This window comes from Rhipicephalus sanguineus, chromosome 3, assembly GCF_013339695.2.
Source record: "Rhipicephalus sanguineus isolate Rsan-2018 chromosome 3, BIME_Rsan_1.4, whole genome shotgun sequence".
In the NCBI taxonomy this organism is placed as follows: Eukaryota; Metazoa; Arthropoda; class Arachnida; order Ixodida; family Ixodidae; genus Rhipicephalus; species Rhipicephalus sanguineus.
This window is the reverse complement of record NC_051178.1, coordinates 202,753,916-202,774,012: the sequence shown is the minus strand read 5'-3', so window position 1 is coordinate 202,774,012 and position 20,097 is coordinate 202,753,916. Positions and strand designations below refer to the sequence as shown.

General features: G+C 45.2%; 1 long non-coding RNA gene across 1 annotated transcript; it reads right to left on the bottom strand.

Moving 5' to 3' along the window:
* Window positions 1-8,293: 8,293 nt before the first annotated feature.
* Window positions 8,294-11,157, bottom strand: LOC125757976 (uncharacterized). The gene is made up of 2 exons (XR_007415618.1): window positions 10,667-11,157; window positions 8,294-9,817 (listed from the first exon to the last, which is right to left on the bottom strand). It is a non-coding gene; the product is annotated as an uncharacterized LOC125757976 (long non-coding RNA).
* Between the last annotated feature and the right edge of the window lie 8,940 nt (window positions 11,158-20,097).

The window sequence follows — 20,097 nt, the reverse complement described above, 5'->3', positions numbered from 1 at the left end:
TCGCGTATGGTATCGATGTAAGTGGTTTATGGGATATTTATTAGTTTCTGTTTCCGGGGTCCGCCTTAAAGAGGATCTAATCTTGCGTCATTTTTTATTTACCTACAGTTATTGAACTATACAGAATAACACAAATGAAAGATCGATTTTGTGATCTGCAATAAAGAAATTGTAACGGCTGACACAATCTAGGGTTTAGAGTAGGCGCACAGAATCTGAAATTTCAAACAAATAATGCATAGAATATCATCTTGAAAATGGTTCTTGTTACTTCGATTGCCGCGAACGTGCAAGGAAGTCGAAAAACGACGCAGCATGTGAGTTCTCCGAAACTTTTCCTTAATGCCACGTAACCGTTGTGTACAGGAAAACCGCTCACGCAGCGAAAATTTGCGTTTGCGCGCGCGTCGGTGAACCGGGCCTATCATGCTGCGACGCCTTACGGATCTCTCTGTATAGCTCTGAATGCGAAGCTAACGAACCAACGGGGAAATGAAAAAAAGAAGGAGCAAACGAAGCCAGGGCGTAAAACGTGTAACAAAATAAGCCTCAAAGCAAAATGTTCCCGCGTTAAAGGAGCGAGCCGGTTGCTCAGAGCCGGCGCGTGGAATTACAACTGCCGGAGCTCATCGAGAAGTCTGATCACGCACGCAGTGGTTGCGACCGCGTCCTTTCCCTTTGCTGTCTCGTCCGAAGTCCCCACCTTTATTCCGGCCTTCGAGAAGCCTTGCCTTTTCTTTTGTTGCTGTTGAGTCCCATTCTGCTTCGGCCTGTCGCGGCATCGTGTCCTCCTTCTGTACCTTTCCCTGCTATCCCCATCTCTTTACATTTCTTGTTTGTTCCTTCGCTGTGTGTCTCACGAAGCAGACGAATAAAAGTTCCCTCCTTTTTGCCCTGCTGTCTCCCTCGCTGGCACGCCGCAGTTTGTGAGCGCGGGGTTGGGCGTCGGACATGTCGCATTGGAACGCGGCATCCGAAAGCGCTTATTCCCGCAAAACAAACACCGCCCGCGCTCGGAAGTGTTCGCCGCAGCAAAATACGTGGCTGGCCTGGGTCGTGCCGTGCCGAAAACGACCAGCCAGCCCCGAGAGCAGCTTGAGTGGACGTTTTGTCGTCGTTTCTTTTTAACTTTACTCTTATCTTTGACACGTTCTTGGTGTCCTCGCCGGTTCTTGTTCCTCGCTTTTCGCGTCTCCACCCCCACCCACTCCCCCTTTTCTGTTTATTAGTTCTTATCGCGTGTGATGAGCGAACTATTCCGTGTTCTTTATGTTTTATTATATCCTCGGCGTCACGTTCTGTAGTGTCCTCGGCCCTTTTTATTATTTCGAGTACTGCGTCAACTTTCATATTTAATGCCTGCAAGACCTAATTCCTTTCATTCCTCCGCTGACATATACTTGCCCCTTTTTATTGCTGTCTTCCCGCATTGAGTCGGTCCCTATTTTCTTCGTCTCGCAGCGCTATGCACCACAAGAGATGTCTTCTACCATTCACAAAAGCCAACTATACCCGAAGGGCCGTGAATAATAATGTGACATGTGCAAAGTGCGGGAGGAGATCTAACATTTGTCTTTTGACGTCGCGATATTTTTTTCTCGGCCTCTTCGAAAAAGAGTAAACGATCCCGATTACGCTCTCAGGAATAGTCTTGTTCAGTGCGCGCTTTTCGGTTCAGCTATATGCACAGTATTTTTAGCAAAAAATATGCAGCGTCGTCATTAGTTACAGTCCTACATTCCTAATCCTACAGTCCTAATTGCATTGGTTACATTAATTACACAATTTTTCTCTCCAAACATACTACGATATTACGACTTGCATTAGCCATAATTTCTGTTGTACACAAATAATAAGCGTGTTGACGAGAAAAAGTAGTTTGCCAATTTTAGTTTCCAGCGCTCCTTTGTTATAACGCAGCGCGACTACGAAAGTTGAGCGCCTCAACGATTTGCTTTCTTATCGATGCTTTCTCATCTTTCAAGATTACAGGCCAGACACACCGGGTAAGATGAAGGCTTCAGGTGAAGAGGAATCATTGAACAAGAATCGTCTCCATCGTAACGATGACAAGCCCCCTTGTCGAAAAATTGACTCCTCCGAAAATCCTTGATCGACAAGTTTTCATTCCTTCAAGATTCCAGAACCATTCGGTCATCACTTCTGCTCAGCAAATGCAATGTGGTAATGTTCGCAATGTTAATTTTTGTTCACATCTTGTAGCACTTGTACTTTTTAAAACGGTCCACATAAAACAATGAAGGGGATGGGCAAAGATCACAGTACATAGCCTCATGTGAGGAAACCAGCCACGTGGCATAAATTTGTTCAATCGATTTATGCCACGTGGCATAATTCTGTAAACTGGCAACGCGTGTAGTTCATCTCATCGTGCCCAGCAACACACAGCTTGTGCCATGGCTGTAGCCTAACCATCACCGGAGTGCCCCGTCTCACAAACTTTGTATCTTGTTCTCACTGTCGAAACGCAAGAAGTTTCCTTCGGCGGCAACCCTTTAGCGAGCCGATTCGCAGCAAATTCTCTTCTCCGTCCACGTGTACAAAGCGCGCGGACGAAAAAGCCAATTCGAGAAATCCGGAACGGTCCTCGCCCGCAACCTTTTCTTCGCGTTCGCTTAAATCCGATCTCCCAATTTTAGCGACGACTCCGTCGACATACGCACGAAACCTAGGCGCGCTGCAGCGAGAACTAGGGGTCTCCGGTTTGAGGTTGGCGATGTGAATAGAAGTCCTCCTTTCTAGCGCCTTCACTGCCGAGGCGCCGGTGTTCGCGCATACTTCCTCGGGGCGTTGCTACACCCCAGATTTCGGGCCCTGCCTATGGCTTTGGCTTCTCTCAATGGCTCCCAGAAGAAGACCAAAATGCAGCCGTTCCTCCGGCCTCAGCTTATTCATGAACCGGGACGGCGAGCTAGCGCGTGCGCCAGCGATTCTCGTCATTGCGGAGAAAGAAAGGGGAAGCCTTGCGCACCCGAAAAAAAAAAGAAAGAATGAAGAGAGGAGACTGGGAGGCGAGGGAGCTCCATGTGGGATCAGTAGGTAGCCCTCCTCCGCGTCGATCTCCGTCCCAGCTGCACTGAGTCAATGAGAGAAAGGATTTCTTTTCCCCGTTGGCTTCTGTTGATGCCGCTCGAGGCGCGTTAAGAATTCAGTAGAGACTCGGCATTAAGCGGCCAAGACGACGGACTGCTGTAGGCAAAGGTGCGCGTTCAGTTTCGTCCCTGTGGCTAGAGCTGCACTCGTCGTACTTGCACGTGTGTTTGCGTGCTCGTGTGCGTTCTAGTGCATGTAATGTAATGTAATGTAATGTAATGTAATGTAATGTAACAGGCGAGCGAGCATGAACCGAATGATTATGTGTTTCTGCCAACTTTTCGTGCGTACCAAACAGTAATGCAAGCGGAAATATAAAGCACTCGCAGACAGCCGTGGTTACGTTGACGCTTAATGATGTTCCACTGGTCAGTCGGCGAGATCCGAGCAGCAGCGAATACACGTACGAAAACGCGCTTCTAGCGGAAGCGCTAGAGAAATAAACGGAACTGTCATACTCACATAGACAGACGAGTGTTGCTTCCTCTGCGCCTGAACGACTAAGTGTTTCCAGGTCTGACGTCTTCTCTTCCAGCACTCCAGTGCTGGATTGCACGTTCGCGACAGCGGCCGCTTTCGCAGCCTCTTCTTTTGCCTCTCATTCCGTATACATTTAGTTTTTTTTTCTGTATCTAAGCACTGGTCTCCAGTCCTCTTGTTTGGTACTTCCGCATTTTTGTGTTCTTGCGGGAGCAAGTGCGAAGAGTACATTCCTTCCGGCAACAATTCGGGTATGGTTGCCGGGCACTGGGGGAAGTGGCCGTGGGAATGGACAGTGGTACAAATGCGTCTTAGATTGTGCTGATTCCAGCCAAACCCGAGAGACAAACGCGTCCGTCTCTATTGCCGTTTGTTTTCGTGCTGTGCTGGCATCGCGGAGCTCATTATGCTTTGCCAGAGAATAAATTGCGCCTGCGGAAGGAAATAGCTTTTTGGAGCATTCATGGTGTCGGTAATGAGAGGACGTTGGTGACAGCGAAACGACCGAAGAGTCCAGTTAACATCAAGCATGAAATAAGTGCAAGGGTTAGCATAAGAGACACATACATCACACCGAGGGATGTGCATTATGTCTGCTACTGTTATTCATTCAGAAGTCGAGCGTTTGACGAAATCTAGCCAGCTCGAGATGAAACATGGGCGGAAACATTGAACATACGCCGACCAAGGTGAAAATATATTTACTGACGTTTCGGCTCCAACAAAGGAGCCTTCTTCACAAGAGATAGAGGCAATGGCAAATGAAAGGCAAGGAGGTTAACCATATTGTACCCGGTTTTCCACCCTACGTGGGCGGAGGGGGAAGGGGAGAAAAAGAATAGAGGCAGGAAGAAAGAAAGAAGGAACAAGTGATACGCGCACACACATATCAACGTTCACCGCCCATAATCAGACAGTCAAAAAGAGAAATACTTGGGTACGGTTCCTCTGCGCTTGACTCAAAGTAAACTGGAATCCAGGGGCCGAATTCACAAAGCTTTCTCTTGCCTGCGCAATTTCTTAGCCACGAATTCTCGTATCTCGAGGGAATGCGATAGCAATGGTACGAATTTAACTTACTCGCCACTTTTGAGGGCAAGGAGGCAACGCGAAAGCCGATGAAACGACAAGGAAAGAAAGAAGTGCGCGCAGGTGTTAGCAAGGCAGCACGCGAAGCGTCTAGCATCGAGGGTACACGATGATAGCGAATGTATTTTCGCCTGATTTTCGCTGTATCTCAGCTGCCAGTTCCGTGCGTCTGCTACAGCACTTACGCGTTGCAGCAGACGTCCTGGGGTCTTGCGCGAAGCCAAGTGCTCGCGTTTCATGGATGACCATAGCTAACCAAAATTTAGTTGCTCGATGGCGTTAATAGTCCGTCTGCTATCTCGTCAAGTGCAAGCGAACAACGCTCCAGATGCACCGCATCTATAAACCACGCATAAATTGAAACATTGAAGGTTTGAAGGTGTGAGCGAAACGTCCCCCCCCCCCCTTGTTTACCACAACCAGTTTAGTTACATTTTCATGAAGCTGCGCTGCCACTCAACTAATTAGGCATGTTCGAGCACGGTATGGTCGTTGCCATTAGGGTGTTTTGTAGCTAGACGTAAAATGTTGCATTTCTTACAAAGATCTCAGTACAAGACATAGGAGCGGCTTTTGAGCCTACGGAGAACGTTTGTACAGAAATATAAAGCAGCAGTAACAAAGGCATGATGCGCGTAATGCCGCAAGTTCAATTAACCGCAGCATTTTGACAGGGCCGGAATGCCAGAGCGATCGTATACGCTTAGATATGTGAACACGTAAAACGAGGAGGATTCGTCGGGAGGTTTCTACGAGCTAATGCTTTTCAGAAAACACGGCGCAGTCACTTCGTCCTTGCGGAGTTTGCGTGAGCAAACATAAAAGAAGTGGCGTTCAGTTGTCTCGGCCTGAAGTGACATCACTACACGTGCGCCTGGATTCACAGGGCGCGCGTGCTGCGCGTTTGCACGATTAACAAAAAGAAAAAAAAAGAGACGGCGGTCGCGTTACTTACTAACGTCTATGGGAGCGAAAGCCATAGAAAAGCGAGCGAAAGTGTGATTGTGCTTATATATAAGAATCGAAGCAAATTAAGTGAGCAGTGATTTGTTTAGTGAAAGTTTATTTAAATGACGATAATCGAAACAAATGGAATATTCAATTAGTGAAAGTGACATTAGTGACAGTCAATTAGCGATAGTTGATTAGTGATGTCGCACTCGATACAAAGTGCACGGTAATATAACCACACGTAATGGCTTTAACCTTCGAGTCACCTTAGGCACATGCACTCGGATCCCGAGTTCTTTTTTTCTCTTTTTGATCGACTTTCGCCGGACATTTTGCATTCGGTGTCTTTCGAGGGAAAGATAATATATATACAATGAAGTAAGTGTGACAGTGGCAAGCTCTCTTGCGAAACACTGCAGCGGTGGTCGAGTCGTTACAGCGTCCGGCTGCAATGCGGGAGGTACTGGGTTCGATTCGCAGTGTCGCCAAGCACTCACGTATTAACGCGATAGCGTTAAAGAGCTTGTATCGCAGAAATTGCGCCGTCGGCGTCGGGGCCGTTGGTTGTGAGCGAAAAATCATCATCTTGTCCGTGACTGAAAAATCGAAAAAGCTGCAAATAAAATAAATAATAAAAATGATGGATCCGAGTGAGAATCGAACCCAGGCCGTCTGCGTGGCAAGCAGGTGTTCTACCACACAGCCACGCCTCTGCTTGGAGCTGCACTGAAAGTAACTTTCATGCTTCACAAAAATACGCGTCCTGTATACAGGTGTCAAAGCACGAGATGTAATATCGCAGTAGTATCATTGCGTGGTTCAAGCGTACATTGCCATCGGGCGTCACACCATGTCAACATCATAACGACTTGGTGGTTTAAAGACAGCCACCCATTACAAAAGGCACATACATTACTGCGCGTATTTCCTAACACCACGTAGTGGGTGCATCGCAACTTCGAAAAAGTTTCTCGCGCATAATTGCTCCTGGTTTAAAGCATGCTACCCATTACATAAGGCACACGCCTTAGTGCGCGCATTCTGTTAAACACTCGTAGTGTTCGAACTGCGCACTAGGAACAGAATATCGCTATCGCGTTCAACTCTTAAAGGCGAAGCTTAAGCGTCCCCCATTTTCTTTTTTATGGAAAAACAGATAGCAATGCCTGAGGGTATGTGTTTCGGGCACTCTTTTTTTGATAACGTGGCCTTTCCGCTCTCTTCTTTCACTCCCCTTTAGACCCCAAAACGCTGCGCCGTGCTCCCTCACGGATCACAGAACTAAGATTACTTTTTTTTTTCTCTAACCACTACTATCGCAAGAGCGCCCAGTCCCGAAACCCAATTATCATACCTGGGCATTACTTTTCACGACTCTGGCTATTCGAGCGCCGGTCAGACGTCACGGTGTTTTCAAGAACATCAATAGACACGCGGCGGCCAAACTGCTTGCGGCCAAGATGACTGCCTTTGTAGGGACATGTTTCCGTGCTAGTTGGGTGGAATTCATTCCACGCAGCAGCGCAAAACGACAGGAACAGCGAGAAAAGACACACACACAGTGATGTGTTTTCTTTCTCGGTCTCTGTCGTGTTGCGCAGCTCCGTGTAATGCCTCTGTCAATGGTTCTAAAGAACTCCAGCAGGCTATCGAGTTCCGAGGAGAGGGCAAAGCAGTAGGCCTGCGAAAAAATTACGTCAAATTCATTTGCGTCATTAAGGGCTACTCTTCCCTTTGTAAGTACTTGAAAATTTTAAACCCGAGTTTATTGTTTATCAACAGCAGTTAAAGTATAGATTACAGGTGGACAGACAGAAATCCGCGTATTCAGCTTGACTAGTTTTGTGCCCTAAATAGTAATTGGCAACAGGTATGACAACACGTAGAAATACCACGCACATATGTAAAAGTATGTACAGCCACGACTCGAGTGAAAGCTTGGTTATGCTGGTTTGAAGTCGACTACTCTATTCTACATATTCGACAAACGCAATCTGTAGAAGCAATGTTACACGGAGGAACTGTCCTATAAACTTATTTTTGCTGGTTGGTTGCATAGTTTTCAACTTCTTGCTCAGAACTGTACGTTGGAAAATGAAACATCTTGTTTGAATGCACACATTTTATGTAAGGTTACATTCATTTTTGCACAGTAGGAAACATACTTGAGAAATGAAAATGAGATTGAAAAAGGAGAACTAGAAAGCAAATAGCAAAATTCTTATAAAAGTTACATTAAACAAAATAACGTTTTTGTTTCAGATACATGCATACACATACATACATACATACATACATACATACATACATACATACATACATACATACATACATACATACATACATACATACATACATACATACATACATACATACATACATACGTTGAGGTGTAGTTAATAGGATGAACTGCTATAAAACAAGAATGCTGATACACTCAGTCTTGAGCACATGAGGTTTCAAGGCAGTAACGTACGAGAGAAATCTCTCACCACTTTTATGTGCCAACTCGGCATTTTTCGAACCCTCTTGGAACAATTTGATGCATAGTTCCTGCTTCTGGCCACTCACAAGCAATTTTTATACGTTTGGTGGGCGGCAGCCCACGACGATATATAAGAGCCCCTGACAATGTGATGCCAAGGAAAAGCGCAATGCATCACATTTTGGTACATGTCTGCAATATGACACATAGTTTATTTACATAGTCGGGCACATTGACAACACTATAACAAGCCATGTTAGGTGACGTGGGCTGAAAAATTGGCACAGGTCGGACAAATTCTGGACCAATACATAAATAAAACAATTCGCTGTTACTAAGCTCCTCGGTACAAAAAATGCTGTTGTTGACATGTCAAGACCCTATTGCTTCTCCTGAAAACACTCCTCAAAAAGGTTTAGAAGTGTGCACATTGAGAGACTGCTGTATAGCAGTCTCTCATTCCGCTCGAAAAAAAATTTCAGTGCACTTCTGGACAAGGCATGTGATGTGAAGCTTCAGTGCCTTGCATGTATATCTTGCTGCTGGCCTCAGCTGCAATGTTTATCAGCAGAAATGTGCAGAATAACATTTTATAATGTACCACGATGAAGTAATTATGTATCGGGCGCATAAAACATGGACAACAATAAAATCATTTAAAAACATTTACCTGGCACAGTTTACAGAATCTTAAATACATTTTCATGGAGCAATCACAGCTTATCTGATGATAGTAGTAATGGTTATCAGCCTAGAAATTTGTTTGAAGTCGCCAGTTTCAAGATTAGAGTATACCAACAGCCTTCTTCAGGCTAAACCATTGTACAGACGCAACAAAAGGCATAAGTAAATGCATGCTATAATCACCCTACAAAAAGCAATAAATACTTTCAGCTGTAAAATGAGCAAAGCTGTATAGATGATAAACTATTTGCAGAGTATACAATTACATAATGGAGAAACCTATGGCAACAAACACTATATGAAAAAAAAATTAAAACTTACACAGTACATGCAGAGAGGGTCACTGTTGAAGAGGACAGACAGGCGACGGGATAACATTACACAGGTGCTAAAACTTGTTGGACGTACTAGGAATAGTGACGCTCCTCTTGCATCTAAATAATCCGTGGAGAAGGACTTTCCAGAGCTTATATAAACAGAAAATCATTTGTGCTATACTAATGCGCGTATCCTGAACGACTATATCGACCAAGTGCAAAATTACCCACTTCAATGGTTTCATTCTTGCACTACCAAACATGAAAACACGGTTTTGGTTGCCGACCATGGCTGCTGTTTCTAATGGCAGTGAAATGCAGAGACACACATGCACTTTGATTTACGAGCATGTTAAAAATTCAAGGTAGCCGAAATTAATTTGCACACTACTACTACAGTGTACTGTACATTAATGTCAAGGTTTTGTATATTAAATGCGGAATTTAATTAATTTTGAATCCTCAAGTGCAAAGAATTGCTGAATGATGCACTGCTCAACAATTAAACTGCAGCTGTGCAGATTCTCACCATACAATTCAAACTGTTCCAGATATCACAATGCATTCTGTCTGTTGACGTGCACATTGAACAGCAGGACACAGCAACTGGTAGTCGCTGTCTACTTGTTGGCCTTGTGCGTTTTGTCCGAGATACACTGTACAATTAGATGACAGTGAGGCACCTGATCCCGTGGTACTGCTGGAACATAGAAAAATGCAGATGATTGTTACAACCGTGCTATGTGTACAACTGGACAACTGATATGTGCTAGAAACTCCAGCTCTCGTATTTTCAGAAGCCGATGACAAGTATTAAGAAATATTAAAAACAACAAAAAAGGTCTGAACATAGAGCCACCAACAATGAAGTCTTTGAAAAAATATTTTATGATATAAATGTATAACTACGATGTTCATTTTGAAGTCAACAAACTTCTGCCTAATAGTGAGACATAAGCCAATAAAGTATCTTCTATTTCGACTTTACACTAGGTGCAAGAAGCCCACCACAAATGAGTTCACTGTGCTACACTCTAAGAAAAAATGAAGTATTTGGGGAGTGTTGCCACCCCACAACTACAATCGTCATCCATCTCACGTACTTTCCTCGCGTTACCACCGCGCGTCATTAGAGTGACAATATTCTTGATAGGAAAGTGCCAAGAGCCAGGTTTTCAAAAAAGAAAACCCGAGCAAGCAAGACTACGTTATTGTTGTGTCGCAGAAATACTAAAAAATACTCTATTTTTTCTTACAGTGTACTCATGTATTGCTATGTTACAAGACAACAGCTATTGTTCATCACTTTAACGTTATCTAACATAGCCACGTCATCATACAGTGTGCAGGAACAATTTTGAAGACTAGAAAGCACAAAGCACTTGCGGATTATGTGTGTTTTTGTTTCTCAAAGCCGTTCTTCCTACCAAAAGTAGACTTTGAAAAAAAAATGCACTTGATTAGGAGAAATGATTGTGAGCAACAAACGCACTCATTATCCACAAATGCATGTTAATAGGCTCTTATGGTTTCCACAAACACTCACCATCATCACTATTGCTGTCAATGCCATGCCGGACGGATATGCTGTGTCGTGCTCAGAACACCAAAGGTGCACTGTATGACTTGTCTTGCATGGGTGGGGGCTGCACTGCACTGCTGCTCAGCTGGGCCAGCCACGGACAGGAGGGTGAGCACCCATGGCTCTCAGGCATAGGGAGAGTCACCTTCAGAGATCAACAAGCGTGTATTCAGGTCAAATACGATTTGTAGAAATAACCGTGCGACTATGCAATTGTGCTGAGAACATGTACGACGGAAATGCAACATATGCAACAACATTGAAAAAAAGATGAGCTTTTTAAAAAAATGCGCATTTACTGCTCCTGTGTTGCCTGAGCTCTTTCTCCCTGCATGTTGCGAACAGCCAGGCGATTTTCACCCACTTGCTATTTCCATACAGAGCACTTGATACAGTGAGTGCGTCACAAGCACAAGAGCTCAATAAGCAATAAAAGTATTTGTGCTATTTCAAAAGCACAACTTTCCAGTCGCACATGTATGAAGTAAAATTCATAAGCTGCAGACTTTACACTTGCGACATTGTCAATTCCATCATAGTTTGCTTCTCCTTAAAGGGGCCCTGCAACACTTTTCGAGCATGCTCAAAAAGCGCTGCCGATCGGTAGTCGAGGCTCCCGAGAACACGCGAGCCAAATATTATAGCGATGCGCACGGCCTGGAATTTACAATAAATTCTCAAAGTCAGCTGAAAATCGCTCCCTCTTCTCTGATGAATGATGTATTAGTCCGCAAAATATGATGCGATTGTCGGCAGTTCCACCATTGGCTGATGTTACACACACGATAACACCCTCATTATTACTTTCGTTGTTAATTTTGAGTTCAATAAGTAGATAATATGTATGTTTATATTCTGTTATCGCGTTAAAAACACCGAACAAACATTAATATTAGCACTTCCGGTCTCACCGACAGCTCGTCTGCTCGTAGTTGCGTGGTTCCGTTTTCTTCGTCATGCGCAGTGCCGAAAACGTGAATATTTCTGTGCTTTTGGCCATCGCCGGTTGCCGTTGAGAGTGGCAGCCGTTCGAGTGTTGCCTCGTCAGCTGGGAACTGCATCGTCGGCACGTTCTCACGACCGACCGAGGCAGCCGTGCAGCATGTCTCCGATAACAATGCTGGCGTCCGGTAATGGCGGCACTTCGGGGTCGTCTGCCAGTACCGTCTTACGAGGCGTTGTATCGGAGTATGGGCCGAAACCGATCTCAGCTGTCATTCGTTCCAAACGAGCACGCAGGCTTGCTTCCATGGTTGGCAAAGCGATGAAAACACTACGGCGCTCGAGGTGCACACCCAACATTACCAAACCGACGCGCAGTTTTCAAGCACGCGCGATACACAGTGCGATCGACTCCGCTCGACGAGAACGACGCAAGCCGACCGGAAGTGGCGGCACAGACCACGTGGTTTCGCCCAGACGTCAGAGAGAAAAAAATGAAGAAAAAATTTCCGCCGTCGCTCTCGGGCGGAGCCTCGCTCGTCTGCGCTCCCTCCCTCGACTCGCTGCCTAGCTGTCCGCGCGCTCGCAGCGTTGAGTTGAGGGAGAAAGCTGCGGAACGTGATCTCTATAATTTGGTAACACCACTTAGACTTTACGGATTCGAAAAATTTTTGCGGCATATGACTCGTGAAGAGTCACACGTCAATAATGAGACTATTCCAATATAACTAAGAAAGGTGTTGCAGGGTCCCTTTAAGTGTCCAATTAGCATTGGTGTGCGAAAATAATACAAGCATCCACTGTTACTAACAATGTTTGGGTTGTGAAGGTGTGTACATTAACCGGTGTTTACTGTACCATCTGTACTTTAAAAAAACTAACCTAGCAACCAGCCATTAGCCAGTTTTCTGCCCTTGAAGCTCCCAGGCAGAGCACAGTCCATCCAGATGAGGCTGCCATGCGTGCTTCCAGGCCCCTTTGAGGTCGGCTGGATGATGACACCCCTACCGTTGCAAAAGACTTGTACATTTAGGGAGCACAAGTCCTTCCTATTTCTGTACATGTGCTCCAAGTCATAAGGTGGCTTGATTTGCCAGTGCTTGCAATCGATGGATTCCAGGACCTTACGAAAGTCTGCAATCTGTGAAGAGGCAAACAGGATATATTAAAAAACTATCATTGAAAGCGCTCTTAATACATATTTGGCAGTAGCACAAAAACTATCACTTAGTCAGAGCTATCAAATATGCCATATTCAATCTGCAACAAACTGAAGCTACATGTAAGCTTTACATACCGTAAGATATATATGTCCTGTTAAAGTATAGTGCTGCCACAGCAGTAATCTTCTGTACAAGTAATTTTGAAATATAAAGGGAATCCCTGAAGAAGTGCTACATGGCTCCTGGAGAATAAATTCGCATCAAATATTTTTCTCTCAACTATCAAGCGTGGTAAACAGACAGGCTCTTCTTAATGACCAGATAATAACCTGCTTAACCCAAATCATAAACACTGCTGGTGTACTTGCTCATATTCGAATATATGTATATTGGCCATATATACGTATATACAAAGCGGTAGTAGTACATTTTTCGTACTGGAACTTAACATGGCGTGACATTACATCTGCTGGGATGAAAAACTTACAAACGTACGTTATAGAGCTACACGAATAACAACGAAATTAGTTGCGCAAGTTCAACTCACCGATGGCACAACGATATTAGAAGCCGTCAGCGTCATCGGGAATCGAATGTGCTCCGCAGCCACAGGCAAAAGACGTCTGTGGACTGGAAGCTGCCGTTGACGTAGAAATGCAAGGCTAGCAAGACGTGTACGTCCACTGGTGAAGCGTGACCAATCGCCGTGGGCCGCTGTAGTCAAGGCTCCAGTGCCGTGCAGAACGACAGGACAGATGGACTCGAAAACCTGTAGTTAGCCGGTGCTGGTCTACGACTTCATCCAAGGCAAGGCACCAGTGAGAAGTGTGTTCTGTCCGAAGCGAAGCGTGACGTCCACGTGATTTCGCTGCCAGGTACAAGTCCCAGTTTTCACCGGAGAACAGTCAAGGCGTACTGCCAAAGCAGCCACATTTACAGCAGAATGTCTCGGCGCGCGACTTCGGTTCGACACGCTATGACGTTCGGATTACAGTTATCCCAACAAGGAGAAGAAACGAGTTAAAAAAGAAAGCGCCAAGCCCAGCGCCAAATCCTTAAAGCCCTCATAAAGCACCATCGCAACTTCGTAGGGCGAAACGCGGTTATCAACGCTTTTAATCTTCTGTCACACGGGCACAGCCTCTTCACAAGTCTTGGAAATGTCAACACAGCACCACTGTTCACAACGCACATCGTTTCACTCCCGAACATTGCATTTGCCTGGACTGCTTACAAGAAAATAGAAGCGCACGGGCTAACCCGTGGCGATGCAACAACCAAATACAGAGCGTAGTCGTAGTTCATGCGTTACCGTGCGAGCACGGAATCACTCAAGTAACGTGCCGAAATGTTGTCAATTCGAAATGCCGCACTGCACCTTACTGAGACACTGGAAAGCGAAGCAAACGAACTGTTACCAACACTCAAACACGCACTGCAGGCTCCTCGAGTGCTAGTTACCGTCGGTACACAGGCGCCGATCCCCGCTTCATAAACACACCGAGGCACAGGCTTCGATACGCTTCACCGCACACCAAGAGACACTGCCGTCGGTCTTCACACGGCTTGCGCGCACCGAAAAAGCAGCGGTATTCACAGCATATCCAGTTGAACGCTGAAAAAACCCTAGCGTTTGCGAAAATCGGCACCGACACACACAGTTTACGGCGCCATGTTGTTTTCGCGAACTGCGCAGCAGGGGTACAGTGTACTAGAAGGGGGCAGTGGAACGAACGAAGCGGCCGCGCCGCATCTCGGGTGATGCTCCGACGGGCGATAGTAGCGGCGGCGCTGTAGTCACTTTGTACTGAAGCTGTGGAGAGCGTCTGCGTTTGGCGCGCGCGCGTCGCAGCCTACGAAAGAGTGTAATTGCGCATTTTGAGCGCGTTTAATGCATTACTGAGCTTTAATCGGTGTCTCAACGCCTGCTAGGTGCATGGTGCACGAGTGAATATGCAGGGGTGCCGAAATTGCGCCGCGATATTCCCTGTCCTTGGAGCCTGTCGACCCCGAAAGAAGGCGACAATCGAATTTTGCGCACATGCACCTAGCTGCTCACTGATTGCAGTGCGGTTTGCAAGCAACACTTCGAGCCGCGCTACACTATAAGTGACTACGAACACTGACTACGAAGAAATAACAAACCAGCGACGAAAGCCTACAATTTAGCAACGTTGCTTGTTGGGCGAGTTGGAACGAGTCAGTCATAACGTAGTTCAGCGCAAAAAACAGGCAACAGACGAGTAAGAGGACAAGGACATGCGCTGTGTCCTTGTCCTCTTACTCGTCTGTTGCCTGTTTTTTGCGCTGAACTACGTTATGCCTACAATTCTTCTGCCGGCAGCCTCTACGATATATCCAATGCGCTCGACTGTTTCATGAGTAACCTGAGTACAAATAACTCTATCACAATATTTATATTAGTAACGGCTGAGTTCTGCCAGTTTCGCGCATTTTCTTTAATGTCGAAAAGCTACCTTGTTTCAACAGCGTGCTTCCGTGGTTACTGTGGATCGGTTATGTGCCCTCTGAGGGCTTAACGCGTACCAGGGTGCCGTGCTAGGTAGCCGAGCCGAAGGCGCGCGTTCACCTCCGAAGCGCAAACTTCATGCATCAGGGCGTATTTAAAGCATATTGAAATGCGCAGATGTAAATATAGCCCGTCGGTTATTCCGCCTAAATTCACTACAATCAGTTCTCCTCTTCAATGAACAGCTTATATTGCACTTTTCCTGATCTTCTAAACGATGTCATTACAAAAGCTTCTTTTTTGGCAATGTTTTGTATTATAATTTGATTGCTTTATTTGTACAGTGTCAAAAGGGAAGCCAGGAGGGGCGGTGGTGCTCTATGCTTTGCGATATTATGTTTTTATATAGCATATGTGCATATGTATATTTACACGCACAAATACGGACAATAACCCCTCCCCACCCGGCGCCTAGCAATAACAATATCCGTGCAACGCCCCTGAGGACGACCGTTATTTGTACCAGTCGAGTTACCTTTGAGTTCCAATACCTTTGAGCCCTCGTAATGTAGAAAAAGTCACATTTACACAGCGCCTTTGTAAAGATACACACCGTACACGCAGCTTCGCCAACGCGCGGTAAATGTTCGGTGGGCTTTCGGCAGAATATCAGCACACAGCTTTCTGAGCACAGTTGAATTCCATTACAGCAGCTCAGTTACTCGGAATAAACTAGACGCCGAAGCACCACCAGAAGAAAGCATTAAGACAGAAGAAATTAGAATAAAGGCACGCGATTTGTTTCCTCTGTCTCTTTCTTCTGGCGTTCGTTCAGGGTCTAGTTAATTGACGCAATTGTTCTAACTAGCCCAGCAATGAGTTCGGCTCAATTACACCGAGATCGTAAATCTTCACGGTCGGTGTCAGCACGTTTTCATTTTTATATTTTGCGTACTTTCCAGCAGTCACTTCGGCTACAAGAATTGACTTGCAGTATCTCTCAAATATATGAAGCAAGCATCCATTAAAATCTTTAGAGTTTCTTCCATCAAGGCTTAGGACGACAAGTCCTACGCTTAATAATGATAGACACGCAACGAAAGCCGCATCAGTGCCGATTAGCCGGGCGCCGCCGACGCACGCTCCCAGTTTCTAGCGCGCGGCGGTGCGCGCCTTCAGTACCGAGCGAGTGCAGCGCCGCCGCTACGGTCGACGCGGAAGGCATCAGGCGGCGAGGCGCGTTCACGCCACTCGACAGTTCTAGTACACTCTAGCAGGGGCAAAAGAGAGCTCACAAAAAGCTCTTGCGCGTTTTTCACGGCGAGATAAAAATTTCTCTTATGTGCGAGGGGGAAGATATGACGAACACGGCAGGAGCGCGCGATGAAAGAAGTGTGTTGTCAACGTCTTAAGATGACCTGATGTGGAGAGTACTGCTTCCCAACCAATCACAAGCTGCGCCTCTCGCCCAAGCCGTCGTCTGCTAGCGTTTGTCGTCTGCTAGCGTTTGTCGTCTGCTACGATAGGAGCCTGCAGCGGGGGTTTCGCCTTGTCTACGCGATGATTTCCAGGTCGCGCTGACGCTTCTGAGAACAAAATACATATATGAGTGGGTGAATCCACCTTTAATTGATATTCTCACGCCAAGTTAAATGGCAGTTAATAATCAAAGGGATCTGAATTCGGCAAAGGTTTGTTTATACTCGAGAATTGTGAGCATTCGCACTTATTTTCGATGTCATTTCAAATTACTGGAGCCATTTTTTCTGACTACTTGCCATATAAACGCGTTCCGTTTCGGTTTCCGAACAATGAAGGTCGAAAAGCTCGATTTGTTTGTGATTTGATGCATAATCACGCACATCTATAATATGCTGTGATTTGCAATGTACGAGCTCGCTCTGGATCGGCCCAAAATGCATAGCGACAGCTGCATTTCGGAGATCGTGCCTATTGGTCACTTAAAGCCAATCCAACTAGACAAGTTATGGAATCACATAATAGGCTTTAATGGCTAACTGAAATGCTCCGCTCAATTTTATTTCCAATAACGTGCAGCTGATGTGCTCCTCTGAACGTCTTTGGTGGTAATTTCGACCAATGCTGCGTACATCATCATAAGTTGGACGTCTCATTGGAGGAAGTAGGACGCAACACAACAACATAACAAAAAAATGTTGACCAAATACCGCGCCGCTTTCGACTTCATCGACCTTTCATGTAGAACTTTGGTTTTAATCCAATCACAAGCCTTTGCATGCATACTTTTTCGCCATTGACACCCAATAGGCTTCTTTAATTTCTGCGAGTCTCAGGTTATTGGACGACTGCGAGTGCCAATACTGCCCATAGCGTACAAGCGAAAGAACACACGAAACTCAAAGCGCCGAAATAAATTAAAACGTACCAGCAATCATCAAGTAGCCTTACATGGCCATGAATTAGCTTAAAATCAGCCGCGGCACCCAGCTACCCGCCGCACTTGCACGTTCTAAACAGCCATATTGTTCGTAAGAGTGGTCCGGACCACTCTTGGGATTTTCTCGTAGCCACGCTGTTTCCGCGCAATTTTTTTGCTTCGTGAATCCACTTACGAGCCTTTTTCAGTGACGTCACCAAATATAGCAACTGCATCACCATCGCTGGCATGCTCCTTGACAGTCGCAGCGCGCTTTACCGCAGCGGCCGATGGGATAACGACGGCTCTTACGACGTTTTTTTCGCTTCGTGAATCGACTTACGCGACAAAATTTCTCTTACGCGACAATTTGCTCGTCAGTGAGCTTTGTGAATTCGGCCCCAGGATGTTAAAAAAGACTCGCTGAATCTCACATTAATCGTGAGTTACCCTCTGGGAGCCGAAACGACAGTAAATGTATTTTCACCTTGGTCGGCGTATGTTCAACGTTTCTTCTTTCACTCATTCTGCGCTGGCGTCTGCTATGTATTTTCGTCTTCACTAGGTTTGAAACCAACGAACCACAGTGATCGTCGTAGCACGACGGTGCAGTAAAGTTAGTGCATACAATGTATTTATTGTTGTGCTGTCAATTATTCATATTGCCTTTTCGAAATATTGCAGCCTTAGGATGCCACTATATGACCACTGCTGTGTGAAATTCATTAATTAATTAATAATCTTCGAATAATTTCGCAATGAGTAAAGGAACTCTTTAGGCGCATTTTCGTATGCACGTGAACGACAGAGAAAAAAAAGAAAGAGATAAACAGGGAGAGAGAAGCAAACGAAATCAAAATCCAGAAAATTAACCATGACTGAGCGTGGCTGGCTACCCCGCAGTGGAAGAAGGCGAAACAAAACATCAAGAGAAGAAAGTTTAGTACGCAGGGCACCATTTCTTTCCTACTCCGTAAATATGTTTGCTGAGTAATGGTGGTCACATACAGTAATTTTTGACAGCATTTCAAGGAAAAAGAACTCCAACCAACATTTATTTTAAAACACCCGACGTTTCAAAGCTTACCGGCTTCTTTTCTATGGGTAAGAAGGCCCGCGGTGTACAGCGCTTATTTACGCTTTCTTGACATACATGTGAGGTTTGCGGAGACTTGTAAGCATTGACAGTAGACGGAGTGCAGTGTACCCGTGGTCCGGTTGATGTTTCCCGTGTGTGTTTTATATGCCAAGATTCCAGGAGGGGCCGCCGTCGAAGCTTACGTTTTTTTTTTCAGGACTACCGCACCGTTGGGGACTAATCCAACCGTCAAACGGCTCGCACTACTCTGACACCGCACTGCATTCACTGCGTAGTTGACGAAGATGACTCGTGTATAGCTGAATTCTTTCTCGAAAGTTTTTAGTTTCTCCATTGTACGAAGCGAGGCAGAGTAAGAAATTTGCAGCATGCGCAATACAAGTAGTAACGCTGTCATCCTAAGCTGTGCCGATGAAAAAAGTAAAAAAAAACGAATTAGAGTGGCCTCCACTGGAGGCGCAATGCTAAAGAAACAGCGTATCTAATGGGCACCTATGTAGTCCTGGCTTTTGCTGTTTTGCTAAGTTTTGCAAATTTTCTCTTTCTTTCTTCCTCTATTTCTTTCTTCTCTCTGTTTTTTTCTGCGTCTTTTTTCTGTGTTTATTTCTATTTAATTTTCTCGCTATATATTTCTTTCTATTTCTTGCTCTTTCTAACTTTGTTCCTTTTCCATTTCTTTCTTTTTTTTCTCTCTCTCCCTCTGTTTCTCGCTTGCTTCCTCCTTCTTTGTATCCTTTTCTCTCTCTATCTCTCACTCTATTTCTTTCTCTCTTTCTCATTCTTTGCATGCTCTGCCTTATTCTCTCCCCTCCTCCTTACCATCACATCTCTCCTCCTCACCGCTCACTTCCCTTTTCCACCCTCTTGCTACACTATACTATACAAGGCTCTGCAAGCGTACCTGCCTTCGGATCGAGGGTACGCGCGTTCGAATACCGCCTTGTGAGGAATTTTTTCCCGCTAAGAATTTCTCTTTTCTTTCTTTCTTTCTTTCTTTCTTTCTTTCTTTCTTTCTTTCTTTCTTTCTTTCTTTCTTTCTTTCTTTCTTTCTTTCTTTCTTTCTTTCTTTCTTCCTTTCTTTCTTTCTCTCTTTCCTTCTTTCTTTCTTTCTTCTTAATTTATTTATTTATTTATTTATTTATTTATTTATTTATTTATTTATTTCTCTGTTTCTTTCTTTCTTTCTGTACTCATTCTTATACCCACCAGGGTTATTACAGGGAATGCCTGAGAAATCGGCGCACGTATTCTGGGAGCATAGGTCGGCAAAAAAAAAAAAAAAAGAAAAGCTGGAGCTCACTCAGACTCACTCAAGAAATATAT